A 19711-nucleotide genomic window follows, 5' to 3' on the forward strand; every position below is an offset into this window, starting at 1 on the left:
GACTCTAGGGCCAAAGGAAATATCCTCCGATAACAAAGAGAAAGAAGCTTTCTGTGAAACTTCTTTGTGTTCTGTGAAATCATCTCACCGAGTTACAGCTTTCCCCTCAAGAAGCCTTTAGCTAAGACAGTTCTTGTGGAACTGGCAAAGTGATATTTGGAAGCCCATAGAGGGCTATGGTGAAAAAGGAAATATCCTCAGATGAAATCTGGAAAGAAGTTTTCTGAGAAACTGCTTCGTGTTCTGTTAATTCATCTCACAGAGTTACATCTGTATTTCGTGGATCTCATTGCTAGCCTTATTTCTGTGGAATCTGAGAACACATATTTCGGATCCCTTGGAAGACTATAGGGCCAAAGGAAATATCCTCCGATAACAAGGAGAAAGAAGCTTTCTGGGAAACTTCCTTGTGTTCTGTGAAATCATCTCACAGAGTTACAGCTTTCCCCTCAAGAAGCCTTTCGCTAAGACAGTTCTTGTGGAATTGGCAAAGTGATATTTGGAACCCCATAGAGGGCTATGGTGAAAAAGGAAATATCCTCAGATGAAATCTGGAAAGAAGCTTTCTGAGAAACTGCTTAGTGTTCTGTTAATTCATCTCACAGAGTTACATCTGTTTTTCGTGGATCTCATTGCTAGCCCTATTTCTGTGGAATCTGAGAACAGATATTTCGGATCCCTTGGAAGACTATAGGGCCAAAGGAAATATCCTCCGATAACAAAGAGAAAGAAGCTTTCTGAGAAACTTCTTTCTGTTCTCTGAAATCATCTCACCTAGTTACAGCTTTCCCCTCAAGAAGCCTTTCGCTAAGACAGTTCTTGTGGAATAGGCAAAGTGATATTTGGAAGCCCTTAGAGGGCAATGGTGAAAAAGGAAATATCCTCAGATGAAATCTGGAAAGAAGCTTTCTGAGAAACTGCTTAGTGTTCTGTTAATTCATCTCACAGAGTTACATCTGTATTTCGTGGATCTCTTTGCTAGCCTTATTTCTTTGCAATCTGAGAACAGATATTTCGGATATCTTGGATGACTATAGGGCCAAAGGAAATATCCTCCGATAACAAAGAGAAAGAAGCTTTCTGAGAAACTTCTTTGTGTTCTCTGAAATCATCTCACAGAGTTACAGCTTTCCCCTCAAGTAGCCTTTCGCTAAGACAGTTCTTGTGGAATTGGCAAAGTGATATTTGGAAGCCCATAGTGGGCTATGGTGAAAAAGGAAATATCCTCAGATGAAATCTGGAAAGAAGCTTTCTGAGAAACTGCTTAGTGTTCTGTTAATTCATCTCACAGAGTTACATCTGTATTTCGTGCATCTCTTTGCTAGCCTTATTTCTGTGGAATCTGAGAAGAGATATTTCGGATCCCTTGGAAGACTATAGGGCCAAAGGAAATATCCTCTGATAACAAAGAGAAAGAAGCTTTCTGAGAAACTTCCTTGTGTTCTGTGAAATCATCTCACAGAGTTACAGCTTTCCCCTCAAGTAGCCTTTCGCTAAGACAGTTCTTGTGGAATTGGCAAAGTGATATTTGGAAGCCCATAGAGGGTTACGGTGAAAATGGAAATATCCTCAGATGAAATCTGGAAAGAAGGTTTGTGAGAAACTGCTTAGTGTTCTGTTAATTCATCTCACAGAGTTACATCTGTATTTCGTGGATCTCTTTGCTAGCCTTATTTCTGTGGAATCTGAGAACAGATATTTCGGATCCCTTGGAAGACTATAGGGCCAAAGGAAATATCCTCCGATAACAAAGAGAAAGAAGCTTTCTGAGAAACTTCTTTGTTTTCTGTGAAATCAACTCACAGATTTACAGCTTTCCCCTCAAGAAGCCTTTCGCTAAGATAGTTCTTTAGGAATTGGCAAAGTGATATTTGGATGCCCAAAGAGGGCTACGGTGAAAATGGAAATATCTTCAGATGAAATCTGGAAAGAAGATTTCTGAGAAACTGCTTACTGTTCTGTTAATTCATCTCACACAGTTACATCTGTATTTCGTGGATCTCTTTGCTAGCCTTATTTCTGTGGAATCTGATAACAGATATTTCGGATCCCTTGGAAGACTCTAGGGCCAAAGGAAATATCCTCCGATAACAAAGAGAAAGAAGCTTTCTGTGAAACTTCTTTGTGTTCTGTGAAATCATCTCACGGAGTTACAGCTTTGCCCTCAAGAAGCCTTTAGCTAAGACAGTTCTTGTGGAATTGGCAAAGTGATATTTGGAAGCCCATAGAGGGCTATTGTGAAAAAGGAAATATCCTCAGATGAAATCTGGAAAGAAGCTTTCTGAGAAACTGCTTAGTGTTCTGTTGATTCATCTCACAGAGTTACATCTGTATTTTGTGGATCTCTTTGCTAGCCTTATTTCTGTGGAATCTGAGAACTGATATTTCGGATTCCTTGGAAGACTATAGGGCCAAAGGAAATATCCTCCGATAACTAAGAGAAAGAAGCTTTCTGAGAAACTTCCTTGTGTTCTGTGAAATCATCTCACAGAGTTACAGCTTTCCCCTCAAGAAGCCTTTCGCTAAGACAGTTCTTGTAGAATTGGCAAAGTGACATTTGCAAGCCCATACAGGGCTATGGTGAAAAAGGAAATATCCTCAGATGAAATCTGAAAAGAAGCTTTCTGAGAAACTGCTTAGTGTTCTGTTAATTCATCTCACAGAATTACATCTGTATTTCGTGGATCTCTTTGCTAGCCTTATTTCTGTGGAATCTGAGAACAGATATTTCGGATTCCTTGGAAGACTATAGGGCCAAAGGAAATATCCTCTGATAACAAAGAGAAAGAAGCATTCTGAGAAACTTCTTTGTGTTGTGTGAAATCATCTCACAGAGTTACAGCTTTCCCCTCAAGAAGCCTTTCGCTAAGACCGTTCTTGTGGAATTGGCAAGGTGATATTTGGAAGATCAAAGAGGGCTATGGTGAAAAAGGGAATATCCTCAGATGAAATCTGGAAAGAAGCTTTCTGAGAAACTGCTTAGTGTTCTGTTAATTCATCTCACAGACTTACATCTGTATTTCGTGGATCTCTTTGCCAGCCTTATTTCTCTGGAATTTGAGAACAGATATTACGGATCCCTTGGAAGACTATAGGGCCAAAGGAAATATCCTCCGATAACAAAGAGAAAGAAGCTTTCTGAGAAACTTCTTTGTGTTCTGTGAAATCATCTCACAGAGTTACAGCTTTCCCCTCAAGAAGCCTTTCGCTAAGACAGTTCTTGTGGAATTGGCAAAGTGATATTTGGAAGCCCATAGAGGGCTATGGTGAAAAAGTAAATATCCTCAGATGAAATCTGGAAAGAAGCTTTCTGAGAAACTTCTTAGTGTTCTGTTAATTTATCTCACAAAGTTGCATCTGTATTTCGGGGATCTCTTTGCTAGCCTTATTTCTGTGCAATCTGAGAACAGATATTTCGGATCCCTTGGAAGACTATAGGGCCAAAGGAAATCTCCTCCGATAACAAAGAGAAAGAAGATTTCTGAGAAACTTCTTTGTGTTCTGTGAAATCATCTCACAGAGTTACAGCTTTCCCATCAAGAAGCCTTTCGCTAAGACAGTTCTTGTGGAATTGGCAAAGTGATATTTGGAAGCCCATAGAGGGCGAGGGTGAAAAAGGAAATATCCTCAGATGAAATCTGGAAAGAAGCTTTCTGAGAAACTTCTTAGTGTTCTGTTAATTCATCTCACAGAGTTACATGTGTATTTCGCGGATCTCTTTGCTAGCCTTATTTCTGTCGAATTTGAGAACAGATATTTCGGATCCTTTGGAAGACTATAGGGCCAAAGGAAATATCCTCCGATAACAAAGAGAAAGAAGCTTTCTGAGAAACTTCTTTGTGTTCTGTGAAATCATCTCACAGAGTTACAGCTTTCCCCTCAAGAAGACTTTAGCTAAGACAGTTCTTGTGGAATTGGCAAAGTGATATTCGGAAGCCCGTAGGGGGCTAAAGTGAAAATGGAAATATCCTCAGATGAAATCTAGAAAGAAGCTTTCTGAGAAATTGCTTAGTGTTCCGTTAATTCATCTCACAGAGTTACATCTGTATTTCGTGGATCTCCTTGCTAGCCTTATTTCTGTGGAATCTGAGAACAGATATTTCGGATCCCTTGGAAGACTATAGGGCCAAAGGAAATATCCTCCGATAACAAAGAGAAAGAAGCTTTCTGAGAAACTTCTTTGTGTTCTGTGAAATCATCTCACAGAGTTACAGCTTTCCCCTCAAGAAGCCTTTTGCTAAGACAGTTCTTGTGGAATTGACAAAGTGATGTTTGGAAGCCCATAGAGGGCTATGGTGAAAAAGGAAATATCCTCAGATGAAATCTGGAAAGAAGCTTTCTGAGAAACTGCTTAGTGTTCTGTTAATTCATCTCACAGAGTTACATCTGTATCTCGCGGATCTCTTTGCTAGCCTTTTTTCTGTCGAATTTGAGAACAGATATTTCGGATCCTTTGGAAGACTATAGGGCCAAAGGAAATATCCTCCGATAACAAAGAGAAAGAAGCTTTCTGAGAAACTTCTTTGTGTTCTGTGAAATCATCTCACAGAGTTACAGCTTTCCCCTCAAGAAGTCTTTCGCTAAGACAGTTCTTGTGGAATCGGCAAAGTGATATTCGGAAGCCCGTAGAGGGCTAATGTAAAAATGGAAATATCCTCAGATGAAATCTGGAAAGAAGCTTTCGGAGAAACTGCTTAGTGTTCCGTTAATTCATCTCACAGAGTTACATCTGTATTTCGTGGATCTCCTTGCTAGCCTTATTTCTGTGGAATCTGAGAACAGATATTTCGGATCCCTTGGAAGACTATAGGGCCAAATGAAATATCCTCCGATAACAAAGAGAAAGAAGCTTTCTGAGAAACTTCTTTGTGTTCTGTGAAATCATCTCACAGAGTTACAGCTTTCCCCTCAAGAAGCCATTCGCTAAGACAGTTCTTGTGGAATTGGCAAAGTGATATTTGGAAGCCCATAGAGGGCTATGGTGAAAAAGGAAATATCCTCAGATTAAATCTGGAAAGAAGCTTTCTGAGAAACTGCTTAGTGTTCTGTTAATTCATCTCACAGAGTTACATCTGTATTTCGTGGATCTCTTTGCTAGTCTTATTTCTGTGGAATCTGAGAACAGATATTTCGGATCCCTTGGACGACTATAGGGCCAAAGGAAATATCCTCTGATAACAAAGAGAAAGAAGCTCTGAGAAACTTCTTTGTGTTCTGTGAAATCATCTCACAGAGTTACAGCTTTCCCCTCAAGAAGCCTTTCGCTAAGACAGTTCTTGTGGAATTGGCAATGTGATATTTGGAAGCCCATAGAGGACAACGGTGAAAATGGAAATATCTTCAGATGAAATCTGGAAAGAAGCTTTCTGTGAAACTGCTTAGTGTTCTGTTAATTCATCTCACAGAGTTACATCTGTATTTCGTGGATCTCTTTGCTAGCCTTATTTCTGTGGAATCTGAGAACAGATATTTCGGATCCCTTGGAAGACTATAGGGCCAAAGGAAATATCCTCCGATAACAAAGAGAAAGAAGCTTTCTGAGAAACTTCTTTGTGTTCTGTGAAATCATCTCACAGAGTTACAGCTTTCCCCTCAAGAAGCCTTTCGCTAAGACAGTTCTTGTGGAACTGGCAAAGTGATATTTGGAAGCCCATAGAGGGCTATGGTGAAAAAGGAAATATCCTCAGATGGAATCTGGAAAGAAGCTTTCTGAGAAACTGCTTAGTGTTCTGTTAACTCATCTCACAGAGTTACATCTGTATTTCGTGGATCTCTTTGCTATCCTTATTTCTGTGGAATCTGAGAACAGATATTTCAAATCCCTTGGAAGACTATAGGGCCATAGGAAATAACCTCCAATAACAAAGGGAAAGAAGCTTTCTGAGAAACTTCTTTGTGTTCTGTGAAATCATCTCACAGAGTTACAGCTTTCCCCTCAAGAAGTCTTTCGCTAAGACAGTTCTTGTGGAATTGGCAAAGTGATATTCGGAAGTCCGTAGAGGGCTAAGGTGAAAAAGTAAATATCCTCAGATGAAATCTGGAAAGAAGCTTTCTGAGAACTGCTTAGTGTTCTGTTAATTCATCTCACAGAGTTACATCTGTATTTCGTTTATCTGTTTGCTAGCCTTATTTCTGTGGAATCTGAGAACAGATATTTCGGATCCCTCGGAAGACTATAGGGCCAAAGGAAATATCCTCCGATAACAAAGAGAAAGAAGCTTTCTGAGAAACTTCTTTGTGTTCTGTGAAATCATCTCACAGAGTTACAGCTTTCCCATCAAGAAGACTTTCGCTAAGACAGTTCTTGTGGAATTGGCAAAGTGATATTTGGAAGCCCATAGAGGGCGAGGGTGAAAAAGGAAAAATCCTCAGATGAAATCTGGAAAGAAGCTTTCTGAGAAACTTCTTAGTGTTCTGTTAATTCATCTCACAGAGTTACATGTGTATTTCGCGGATCTCTTTGCTAGCCTTATTTCTGTCGAATTTGAGAACAGATATTTCGGATCCTTTGGAAGACTATAGGGCCAAAGGAAATATCCTCTGATAACAAAGAGAAAGAAGCTTTCTGAGAAACTTCTTTGTGTTCTGTGAAATCATCTCACAGAGTTACAGCTTTCCCCTCAAGAAGACTTTAGCTAAGACAGTTCTTGTGGAATTGGCAAAGTGATATTCGGAAGCCCGTAGGGGGCTAATGTGAAAATGGAAATATCCTCAGATGAAATCTAGAAAGAAGCTTTCTGAGAAATTGCTTAGTGTTCCGTTAATTCATCTCACAGAGTTACATCTGTATTTCGTGGATCTCCTTGCTAGCCTTATTTCTGTGGAATCTGAGAACAGATATTTCGGATCCCTTGGAAGACTATAGGGCCAAAGGAAATATCCTCCGATAACAAAGAGAAAGAAGCTTTCTGAGAAACTTCTTTGTGTTCTGTGAAATCATCTCACAGAGTTACAGCTTTCCCCTCAAGAAGCCTTTTGCTAAGACAGTTCTTGTGGAATTGACAAAGTGATGTTTGGAAGCCCATAGAGGGCTATGGTGAAAAAGGAAATATCCTCAGATGAAATCTGGAAAGAAGCTTTCTGAGAAACTGCTTAGTGTTCTGTTAATTCATCTCACAGAGTTACATCTGTATCTCGCGGATCTCTTTGCTAGCCTTTTTTCTGTCGAATTTGAGAACAGATATTTCGGATCCTTTGGAAGACTATAGGGCCAAAGGAAATATCCTCCGATAACAAAGAGAAAGAAGCTTTCTGAGAAACTTCTTTGTGTTCTGTGAAATCATCTCACAGAGTTACAGCTTTCCCCTCAAGAAGTCTTTCGCTAAGACAGTTCTTGTGGAATCGGCAAAGTGATATTCGGAAGCCCGTAGAGGGCTAATGTAAAAATGGAAATATCCTCAGATGAAATCTGGAAAGAAGCTTTCGGAGAAACTGCTTAGTGTTCCGTTAATTCATCTCACAGAGTTACATCTGTATTTCGTGGATCTCCTTGCTAGCCTTATTTCTGTGGAATCTGAGAACAGATATTTCGGATCCCTTGGAAGACTATAGGGCCAAATGAAATATCCTCCGATAACAAAGAGAAAGAAGCTTTCTGAGAAACTTCTTTGTGTTCTGTGAAATCATCTCACAGAGTTACAGCTTTCCCCTCAAGAAGCCATTCGCTAAGACAGTTCTTGTGGAATTGGCAAAGTGATATTTGGAAGCCCATAGAGGGCTATGGTGAAAAAGGAAATATCCTCAGATTAAATCTGGAAAGAAGCTTTCTGAGAAACTGCTTAGTGTTCTGTTAATTCATCTCACAGAGTTACATCTGTATTTCGTGGATATCTTTGCTAGCCTTATTTCTGTGGAATCTGAGAACAGATATTTCGGATCCCTTGGACGACTATAGGGCCAAAGGAAATATCCTGTGATAACAAAGAGAAAGAAGCTCTGAGAAACTTCTTTGTGTTCTGTGAAATCATCTCACAGAGTTACAGCTTTCCCCTCAAGAAGCCTTTCGCTAAGACAGTTCTTGTGGAATTGGCAATGTGATATTTGGAAGCCCATAGAGGACAACGGTGAAAATGGAAATATCTTCAGATGAAATCTGGAAAGAAGCTTTCTGTGAAACTGCTTAGTGTTCTGTTAATTCATCTCACAGAGTTACATCTGTATTTCGTGGATCTCTTTGCTAGCCTTATTTCTGTGGAATCTGAGAACAGATATTTCGGATCCCTTGGAAGACTATAGGGCCAAAGGAAATATCCTCCGATAACAAAGAGAAAGAAGCTTTCTGAGAAACTTCTTTGTGTTCTGTGAAATCATCTCACAGAGTTACAGCTTTCCCCTCAAGAAGCCTTTCGCTAACAGAGTTCTTGTGGAACTGGCAAAGTGATATTTGGAAGCCCATAGAGGGCTATGGTGAAAAAGGAAATATCCTCAGATGGAATCTGGAAAGAAGCTTTCTGAGAAACTGCTTAGTGTTCTGTTAACTCATCTCACAGAGTTACATCTGTATTTCGTGGATCTCTTTGCTATCCTTATTTCTGTGGAATCTGAGAACAGATATTTCAAATCCCTTGGAAGACTATAGGGCCATAGGAAATATCCTCCAATAACAAAGGGAAAGAAGCTTTCTGAGAAACTTCTTTGTGTTCTGTGAAATCATCTCACAGAGTTACAGCTTTCCCCTCAAGAAGTCTTTCGCTAAGACAGTTCTTGTGGAATTGGCAAAGTGATATTCGGAAGTCCGTAGAGGGCTAAGGTGAAAAAGTAAATATCCTCAGATGAAATCTGGAAAGAAGCTTTCTGAGAAACTGCTTAGTGTTCTGTTAATTCATCTCACAGAGTTACATCTGTATTTCGTTTATCTGTTTGCTAGCCTTATTTCTGTGGAATCTGAGAACAGATATTTCGGATCCCTCGGAAGACTATAGGGCCAAAGGAAATATCCTCCGATAACAAAGAGAAAGAAGCTTTCTGAGAAACTTCTTTGTGTTCTGTGAAATCATCTCACAGAGTTACAGCTTTCCCATCAAGAAGACTTTCGCTAAGACAGTTCTTGTGGAATTGGCAAAGTGATATTTGGAAGCCCATAGAGGGCTATGGTGAAAAAGGAAATATCCTCAGATGAAATCTGGAAAGAAGCTTTCTGAGAAACAGCTTAGTGTTCTGTTAATTCATCTCACGGAGTTACATCTGTATTTCGCGGATCTCTTTGCTAGCCTTATTTCTGTGATATTTGAGAACAGATATTTCGGATCCTTTGGAAGACTATAGGGCCAAAGGAAATATCCTCCGATAACAAAGAGAAAGAAGCTTTCTGAGAAACTTCTTTGTGTTCTGTGAAATCATCTCACAGAGTTGCAGCTTTCCCCTCAAGAAGCCTTTCGCTAACACAGTTCTTGTGGAATTGACAAAGTGATATTCGGAAGCCCGTAGAGGGCTGAGGTGAAAATGGAAATATCCTCAGATGAAATCTGGAAAGAAGCTTTCTGAGAAACTGCTTAGTGTTCCGTTAATTCATCTCACAGAGTTACATCTGTATTTCGTGGATCTCTTTGCTAGCCTTATTTCTGTGGAATCTGAGAACAGATATTTCGGATCCCTTGGAAGACTATAGGGCCAAAGGAAATATCCTCCGATAACAAATAGAAAGAAGCTTTCTGAGAAACTTCTTTGTGTTCTGTGAAATCATCTCACAGAGTTACAGCTTTCCCCTCAAGAAGCCTTTCGCTAAGACAGTTCTTGGGGAATTGGCAAAGTGATATTTGGGAGCCCATAGAGGGCTATGGTGAAAATGGAAATATCCTCGGATGAAATCTGGAAAGAAGGTTTCTGAGAAACTGCTTAGTGTTCTGTTAATTCATCTCACAGAGTTACATCTGTATTTCGTGGATCTCTTTGCTAGCCTTATTTCTGTGGAATATGAGAACAGATATTACGGATCCCTTGGAAGATTATAGGGCCAAAGGAAATATCCTCCGATAACAAAGAGAAAGAAGGTTTCTGAGAAACTTCTTTGTGTTCTGTGAAATCATCTCACAGAGTTACAGCTTTCTCCTCAAGAAGCCTTTCGCTAAGACAGTTCTTGTGGAATTGGCAAAGTGATATTTGGAAGCCCGTAGAGGGCTAAGGTGAAAATGGAAATATCCTCAGATGAAATCTGGAAAGAAGCTTTCTGAGAAACTGCTTAGTGTTCCGTTAATTCATCTCACAGAGATACATCTGTGTTTCGTGGATCTCTTTGCTAGCCTTATTTCTGTGGAATCTGAGAACAGATATTTCGGATCCCTTGGAAGACTACAGGCCCAAAGGAAATATCCTCCGATAACAAAGAGAAAGAAGCTTTCTGAGAAACTTCTTTGTGTTCTGAGATATCATCTCACAGAGTTACAGCTTTCCCCTCAAGAAGCCTTTCGCTAAGACAGTTCTTGTGGAATTGACAAAGTGATATTCGGAAGCCCGTAGAGGGCTGAGGTGAAAATGGAAATATCCTCGGATATAATATGGAAAGAAGCTTTCTGAGAAACTGCTTAGTGTTCCGTTAATTCATCTCACAGAGTTACATCTGTATTTCGTGGATCTCTTTGCTAGCCTTATTTCTGTGGAATCTGAGAACAGATATTTCGGATCCCTTGGAAGACTATAGGGCCAAAGGAAATATCCTCCGATAACAAATAGAAAGAAGCTTTCTGAGAAACTTCTTTGTGTTCTGAGATATCATCTCACAGAGTTACAGCTTTCCCCTCAAGAAGCCTTTCGCTAAGACAGTTCTTGGGGAATTGGCAAAGTGATATTTGGGAGCCCATAGAGGGCTATGGTGAAAATGGAAATATCCTCGGATGAAATCTGGAAAGAAGCTTTCTGAGAAACTGCTTAGTGTTCTGTTAATTCATCTCACAGAGTTACATCTGTATTTCGTGGATCTCTTTGCTAGCCTTATTTCTGTGGAATATGAGAACAGATATTTCGGATCACTTGGAAAACTGTAGGGCCAAAGGAAATATCCTCCGATAACAAAGGGAAAGTAGCTTTCTGAGAAACTTCTTTGTGTTCTGTGAAATCATCTCACAGAGTTACAGCTTTCCCCTCAAGAAGCCTTTCGCTAAGACAGTTCTTGTGGATTTGGCAAATTGATATTTGGAAGCCCATAGAGGGTTATGGTGAAAAAGGAAATATCCTCAGATGAAATCTGGAAAGAAGCTTTCTGAGAAACTGCTTAGTGTTCTGTTAATTGATCTCACAGCGTTACATCTGTATTTCGTGGATCTCTTTGCTAGCCTTATTTCGGTGGAATATGAGAACAGATATTTCGGATCCCTTGGAAGACTATAGGGCCAAAGGAAATATCCTCCGATAACAAAGAGAAAGAAGCTTTCTGAGAAACTTCCTTGTGTTCTGTGAAATCATCTCACAGAGTTACAGCTCTCCCCTCAAGCAGCCTTTCGCTAAGACAGTTCTTGTGGAATTGGCAAAGTGATATTTGGAAGCCCATAGAGGGCGAGGGTGAAAAAGGAAATATCCTCAGAGGAAATCTGGAAAGAAGCTTTCTGAGAAACTGCTTAGTGTTCTGTTAATTCATCTCACAGACTTACATCTGTATTTCGTGGATCTCTTTGCTAGCCTTATTTCTGTGGAATCTGAGAACAGATATTACGGATCCCTTGGAAGATTATAGGGCCAAAGGAAATATCCTCCGATAACAAAGAGAAAGAAGGTTTCTGAGAAACTTCTTTGTGTTCTGTGAAATCATCTCACAGAGTTACAGCTTTCCCCTCAAGAAGACTTTCGCTAAGACAGTTCTTGTGGAATTGGCAAAGTGATATTCGGAAGCCCGTAGAGGGCTAAGGTGAAAATGGAAATATCCTCAGATGAAATCTGGAAAGAAGCTTTCTGAGAAACTGCTTAGTGTTCCGTTAATTCATCTCACAGAGATACATCTGTGTTTCGTGGATCTCTTTGCTAGCCTTATTTCTGGGGAATCTGAGAACAGATATTTCGGATCCCTCGGAAGACTATAGGGCCAAAGGAAATATCCTCCGATAACAAAGAGAAAGAAGCTTTCTGAGAAACTTCTTTGTGTTCTGTGAAATCATCTCACAGAGTTACAGCTTTCCCATCAAGAAGCCTTTCGCTAAGACAGTTCTTGTGGAATTGGCAAAGGGATATTTGGAAGCCCATAGAGGGCTATGGTGAAAAAGGAAATATCCTCAGATGAAATCTGGAAAGAAGCTTTCTGAGAAACTGCTTAGTGTTCTGTTAATTCATCTCACAGAGTTACATCTGTATTTCGCGGATCTCTTTGCTAGCCTTATTTCTGTGGAATTTGAGAACAGATATTTCGGATCCTTTGGAAGACTATAGGGCCAAAGGAAATATCCTCCGAAAACAAAGAGAAAGAAGTTTTCTGAGAAACTTCTTTGTGTTCTGTGAAATCATCTCACAGAGTTACAGCTTTCCCCTCAAGAAGCCTTTCGCTAAGACAGTTCTTGTGGAATTGACAAAATGATATTCGGAAGCCCGTAGAGGGCTGAGGTGAAAATGGAAATATCCTCAGATGAAATCTGGAAAGAAGCTTTCTGAGAAACTGCTTAGTGTTCCGTTAATTCATCTCACAGAGTTACATCTGTATTTCGTGGATCTCTTTGCTAGCCTTATTTCTGTGGAATCTGAGAACAGATATTTCGGATCCCTTGGAAGACTATAGGGCCAAAGGAAATATCCTCCGATAACAAAGAGAAAGAAGCTTTCTGAGAAACTTGTTTGTGTTCTGTGAAATCATCTCACAGAGTTACAGCTTTCCGCTCAAGAAGCCTTTCGCTAAGACAGTTCTTGTGGAATTGGCAAAGTGATATTCGGAAGCCCGTAGAGGGCTATGGTGAAAATGGAAATATCCTCAGATGAAATCTGGAAAGAAGCTTTCTGAGAAACTTCTCAGTGTTCCGTTAATTCATCTCACAGAGTTACATCTGTATTTCGTGGATCTCTTTGCTAGCCTTATTTCTGTGGAATCTGAGAACAGATATTTCGGATCCCTTGGAAGACTATAGGGCCAAAGGAAATATCCTCCGATAACAAAGATAAAGAAGCTTTCTGAGAAACTTCTTTGTGTTCTGTGAAATCATCTCACAGAGTTACAGCTTTCCCCTCAAGAAGCCTTTCGCTAAGACAGTTCTTGTGGAATTGGCAAAGTGATATTCGGAAGCCCGTAGAGGGCTATGGTGAAAATGGAAATATCCTCAGATGAAATCTGGAAAGAAGCTTTTTGAGAAACTGCTTAGGGTTCCGTTAATTCATCTCACAGAGTTACATCTGTATTTCGTGGATCTCTTCGCTAGCCTTATTTCTGTGGAATCTGAGAACAGATATTTCAGATCCCTTGGAAGACTATAGGGCCAAAGGAAATATCCTCCGTTAACAAAGAGAAGGAAGCTTTCTGAGAAAATTCTTTGTGTTCTGTGAAATCATCTCACAGAGTTACAGCTTTCCCCTCAAGAAGCCATTCGCTAAGACAGTTCTTGTGGAATTGGCAAAGTGACATTTGGAAGCCCATAGAGGGCTATGGTGAAAAAAAAAATATCCTCAGATTAAATCTGGAAAGAAGCTTTCTGAGAAACTGCTTAGTGTTTTGTTAATTCACCTCACAGAGTTACATCTCTGTTTCGTGGATCTCTTTGCTAGCCTTATTTCTGTGGAATCTGAGAACAGATATTTAGGATCCCTTGGAAGACTATAGGGCCAAAGGAAATATCCTCCGATAACAAAGAGAAAGAAGCTTTCTGAGAAACTTCTTTGTGTTCTGTGAAATCATCTCACAGAGTTACAGCTTTCCCCTCAAGAAGCCTTTCGCTAAGACAGTGCTTGTGGAATTGGCAAAGTGATATTTGGAAGCCCATAGAGGGCAATGGTGAAAATGGAAATATCTTCAGATGAAATCTGGAAAGAAGCTTTCTGAGAAACTGCTTAGTGTTCTGGTAATTCATCTCACAGAGTTACATCTGTATTTCGTGGATCTCTTTGCTAGCCTTATTTCTGGGGAATCTGAGAACAGATATTTCGGATCACTTGGAAGACTACAGGGCCATAGGAAATAACCTCCAATAACAAAGGGAAATAAGCTTTCTGAGAAACTTCTTTGTGTTCTGTGAAATCATCTCACAGAGTTACAGCTTTCCCCTCAAGAAGACTTTCGCTAAGACAGTTCTTGTGGAATTGGCAAAGTGATATTCGGAAGCCCATAGAGGGCTAAGGTGAAAATGGAAATATCCTCAGATGAAATCTGGAAAGAAGCTTTCTCAGAAACTGCTTAGTGTTCTGTTAATTCATCTCACAGAGATACATCTGTATTTCGTGGATCTCTTTGCTAGCCTTATTTCTGTGGAATCTGAGAACAGATATTTCGGATCCCTTGGAAGACTATAGGGCCAAATGAAATATCCTCCGATAACAAAGAGAAAGAAGCTTTCTGAGAAACTTCTTTGTGTTCTGTGAAATCATCTCACAGAGTTACAGCTTTCCCCTCAAGAAGCCTTTCGCTAAGACAGTTCTTGTGGAATTGGCAAAGTGATATTTGGAAGCCCATGGAGGGCTATGGTGAAAAAGTAAATATCCTCAGATGAAATCTGGAAAGAAGCTTTCTGAGAAACTGCTTAGTGTTCTGTTAATTCATCTCACAGAGTTACATCTGTATTTCGTTTATCTGTTTGCTAGCCTTATTTCTGTGGAATCTGAGAACAGATATTTCGGATCCCTTGGAAGACTATAGGGCCAAAGGAAATATCCTCCGATAACAAAGAGAAAGAAGCTTTCTGAGAAACTTCTTTGTGTTCTGTGAAATCATCTCACAGAGTTACAGCTTTCCCATCAAGAAGCCTTTCGCTAAGACAGTTCTTGTGGAATTGGCAAAGTGATATTTGGAAGGCCATAGAGGGCTATGGTGAAAAAGGAAATATCCTCAGATGAAATCTGGAAAGAAGCTTTCTGAGAAACTGCTTAGTGTTCTGTTAATTCATCTCACAGAGTTACATCTGTATTTCGTGGATCTCTTTGCTAGCCTTATTTCTGTGGAATTTGAGAACAGATATTTCGGATCCCTTGGAAGACTATAGGTCCAAAGGAAATCTCCTCCGAAAACAAAGAGAAAGAAGCTTTCTGAGAAACTTCTTTGTGTTCTGTGAAATCATCTCACAGAGTTACAGCTTTCCTCTCAAGAAGCCATTCGCTAAGACAGTTCTTGTGGAATTGGCAAAGTGATATTTGGAAGGCCATAGAGGGCTATGGTGAAAAAGGAAATATCCTCAGATTAAATCTGGAAAGAAGCTTTCTGAGAAACTGCTTAGTGTTCTGTTAATTCATCTCACAGAGTTAAATCTGTATTTCGTGGATCTCTTTTCCATCCTTATTTCTGTGGAATCTCAGAACAGATATTTCGGATACCTTGGAAGACTATAGGGCCAAAGGAAATCTCCTCCGATAACAAAGAGAAAGAAGCTTTCTGAGAAACTTCTTTGTTTTCTGTGAAATCATCTCACAGAGTTACAGCTTTCCCCTCAAGAAGCCTTTCGCTAAGACAGTTCTTGTGGAATTGGCAAAGTGATATTTGGAAACCCAAAGAGGGCTATGGTGAACAAGGAAATATCCTCAGATGAAATCTGGAAAGAAGCTTTCTGAGAAACTGCTTAGTGTTCTGTTAATTCATCTCACAGAGTTACATCTGTGTTTCGTGGATATCTTTGCTGGCCTTATTTCTGTGGAATCTGAGAACAGATATTTCGGATCCCTTGGAAGACTATAGGGCCAAAGGAAATCTCCTCCGATAACAAAGAGAAAGAAGCTTTCTGAAAAACTTCTTTGTGTTCTGTGAAATCATCTCACAGAGTTACAGCTTTCCCCTCAAGAAGTCTTTCGCTAAGACAGTTCTTGTGGAATTGGCAAGGTGATATTTGGAAGCCCATAGAGGGCTATGGTGAAAAAGGAAATATCCTCAGATGAAATCTGGAAAGAAGCTTTCTGAGAAACTGCTTAGTGTTCTGTTAATTCATCTCACAGAGTTACATCTGTATTTCGTGGTTCTCTTTGCTCGCCTTATTTCTGTGGAATCTGAGAACAGATATTTCGGATCCCTTGGAAGACTATAGGGCCAAAGGAAATATCCTCTGATAACAAAGAGAAAGAAGCTTTCTGAGAAACTTCTTTGTGTTCTGTGAAATCATCTCACAGAGTTACAGCTTTCCCCTCAAGAAGCCTTTCGCTAAGACAGTTCTTGTGGAATTGGCAAAGTGATATTTGGAAGCCCATAGAGGGCTATGGTGAAAAAGGAAATATCCTCAGATGAAATCTGGAAAGAAGCTTTCTGAGAAACTGTTTAGTGTTCTGTTAATTCATCTCACAGAGTTACATCTGTATTTCGTCGATCTCTTTGCTAGCCTTATTTCTGTGGAATCTGAGAACAGATATTTCGGATCCCTTGGAAGACTATAGGGCCAAAGGAAATATCCTCTGATAACAAAGAGAAAGAAGCTTTCTGAGAAACTTCTTTGTGTTCTGTGAAATCATCTCACAGAGTTACAGCTTTCCTCTCAAGAAGCCTTTCGCTAAGACAGTTCTTGTGGAATTGGCAAAGTGATATTTGGAAGCCCATAGAGGGCAACGGTGAAAATGGAAATATCTTCAGATGAAATCTGGAAAGAAGCTTTCTGAGAAACTGCTTAGTGTTCTGTTAATTCATCTCACAGAGTTACATCTGTATTTCGTGGATCTCTTTGCTAGCCTTATTTCTGTGGAATCTGAGAACAGATATTTCGGATCCCTTTGAAGACTATAGGGCCAAAGGAAATATCCTCCGATAACAAAGAGAAAGAAGCTTTCTGAGAAACTTCTTTGTGTTCTGTGAAATCATCTCACAGAGTTACAGCTTTCCCCTCAAGAAGGCTTTCGCTAAGACAGTTCTTGTGGAATTGGCAAAGTGATATTTGGAAGCCCATAGAGGGCTATGGTGAAAAAGGAAATATCCTCAGATGGAATCTGGAAAGAAGCTTTCTGAGAAACTGCTTAGTGTTCTGGTAATTCATCTCACAGAGTTACATCTGTATTTCGTGGATCTCTTTGCTAGCCTTATTTCTGTGGAATCTGAGAACAAATATTTCGGATCCCTTTGAAGACTATAGGGCCAAAGGAAATATCCTCCGATAACAAAGAGAAAGAAGCTTTCTGAGAAACTTCTTTGTGTTCTGTGAAATCATCTCACAGAGTTATGGCAGTCCCCTCAAGAAGCCTTTCCCTAAGACAGTTCTTGTGGAATTGGCAATGTGATATTTGGAAGCCCATAGAGGGGTATGGTGAAAAAGCAAATATCCTCAGTTGAAATCTGGAAAGAAGCTTTCTGAGAAACTGCTTAGTGTTCTGTTAATACATCTCACAGTGTTACATCTGCATTTCGTGGATCTCTTTGCTAGCCTTATTTCTGTGGAATCTGAGAACAGATATTTCGGACGCCTTGGAAGACTATAGGGCCAAAGGAAATATCCTCCGATAATTAAGAGAAAGAAGCTTTCTGAGAAACTTCTTTGTGTTCTGTGAAATCATCTCACAGAGTTACAGCTTTCCCCTCAAGAAGCCTTTCGCTAAGACAGTTCTTGTGGAATTGGCAAAGTGTTATTTGGAAGCCCATAGAGTTCTATTGTGAAAATGGAAATATCCTCAGATGAAATCTGGAAAGAAGCTTTCTGAGAAACTGCTTAGTGTTCTGTTAATTCATCTCACAGAGTTACATCTGTATTTCGTGGATCTCTTTGCTAGCCTTATTTCTGTGGAATCTGAGAACAGATATTTCGGATCCCTTGGAAGACTATAGGGCCAAAGGAAATATCCTCCGATAACAAAGAGAAAGAATCTTTCTGAGAAACTTCTTTGTGTTCTGTGAAATCATCTCACAGAGTTACAGCTTTCGCCTCAAGAAGCCTTTCGCTAAGACAGTTCTTGTGGAATTGGCAAAGTGATATTTGGAAGCCCATAGAGGGCTATGGTGAAAATGGAAATATCCTGAGATGAAATCTGGAAAGAAGCTTTCTGAGAAACTGCTTAGTGTTCTCTTAATTCATCTCACAGAGTTACATCTGTATTTCGTGGATCTCTTTGCTAGCCTTTTTTCTGTGGAATCTGAGAACAGATATTTCGGATCACTTGGAAGACTATAGGGCCAAAGGAAATATCCTCCAATAACAAAGGGAAAGAAGCTTTCTGAGAAACTTCTTTGTGTTCTGTGAAATCATCTCACAGAGTTACAGCTTTCCCCTCAAGAAGCCTTTCGCTAAGACAGTTCTTGTGGATTTGGCAAAGTGATATTTGGAAGCCCATAGAGGTCTATGGTGAAAAAGGAAATATCCTCAGATGAAATCTGGAAAGAAGCTTTCTGAGAAACTGCTTAGTGTTCTGTTAATTCATGTCACAGAGTTACATCTGTATTTCGCGGATTTCTTTGCTAGCCTTATTTCTGTGGAATATGAGAACAGATATTTCGGATCCCTTGGAAGACTATAGGGCCAAAGAAAATATCCTCCGATAACAAAGAGAAAGAATCTTTCTGAGAAATTTCTTTGTGTTCTGTGAAATCATCTCACAGAGTTAGAGCTTTCCCCTCAAGAAGCCTTTCGCTAAGACAGTTCTTGTGGAATTGGTAAAGTGATATTTCGAAGCCCATAGAGGGCTAGGGTGAAAAAGGAAATATCCTCAGAGGAAATCTGGAAAGAAAATTTCTGAGAAACTGCTTAGTGTTCTGTTAATTCATCTCACAGAGATACATCTGTTTTTCCTGGATCTCTTTGCTAGCCTTATTTCTGTGGAATATGAGAACAGATATTTCGGATCTCTTTGAAGACTATAGTGCCAAAGGAAATATCCTCTGATAACAAAGAGAAAGAAGCTCTCTGAGAAACTTCTTTGTGTTCTGTGAAATCATCTCACAGAGTTACAGCTTTCCCCTCAAGAAGCCTTTCGCTAAGACAGTTCTTGTGGAATTGGCAAAGTGATATTTGGAAGCCCATAGAGGGCTATTGTGAAAAAGGAAATATCCTCAGAGGAAATCTGGAAAGAAGCTTTCTGAGAAACTGCTTAGTGTTCTGTTAATTCATCTCACAGACTTACATCTGTATTTCGTGGATCTCTTTGCTAGCCTTATTTCTGTGGAATCTGAGAACAGATATTACGGATCCCTTGGAAGACTATAGGGCCAAAGGAAATATCCTCCGATAACAAAGAGAAAGAAGGTTTCTGAGAAACTTCTTTGTGTTCTGTGAAATCATCTCACAGAGTTACAGCTTTCCCCTCAAGAAGCCTTTCGCTAAGACAGTTCTTGTGGAATTGGCAAAGTGATATTTGGAAGCCCATAAGGTCTATGGTGAAAAAGTAAATATCCTCAGATGAAATCTGGAAAGAAGCTTTCTGAGAAACTGCTTAGTGTTCTGTTAATTCATCTCACGGAGTTACATCTGTATTTCGCGGATCTCTTTGCTAGCCTTATTTCTGTGATATTTGAGAACAGATATTTCGGATCCTTTGGAAGACTATAGGGCCAAAGGAAATATCCTCCGATAACAAAGAAAAGAAGCTTTCTGAGAAACTTCTTTGTGTTCTGTGAAATCATCTCACAGAGTTACAGCTTTCCCCTGAAGAAGCCTTTCGCTAAGACAGTTCTTGTGGAATTGCCAAAGTGATATTCGGAAGCCCG

This window comes from Macaca mulatta, chromosome 13, assembly GCF_049350105.2.
Source record: "Macaca mulatta isolate MMU2019108-1 chromosome 13, T2T-MMU8v2.0, whole genome shotgun sequence".
NCBI classification, from domain to species: domain Eukaryota; kingdom Metazoa; phylum Chordata; class Mammalia; order Primates; family Cercopithecidae; genus Macaca; species Macaca mulatta.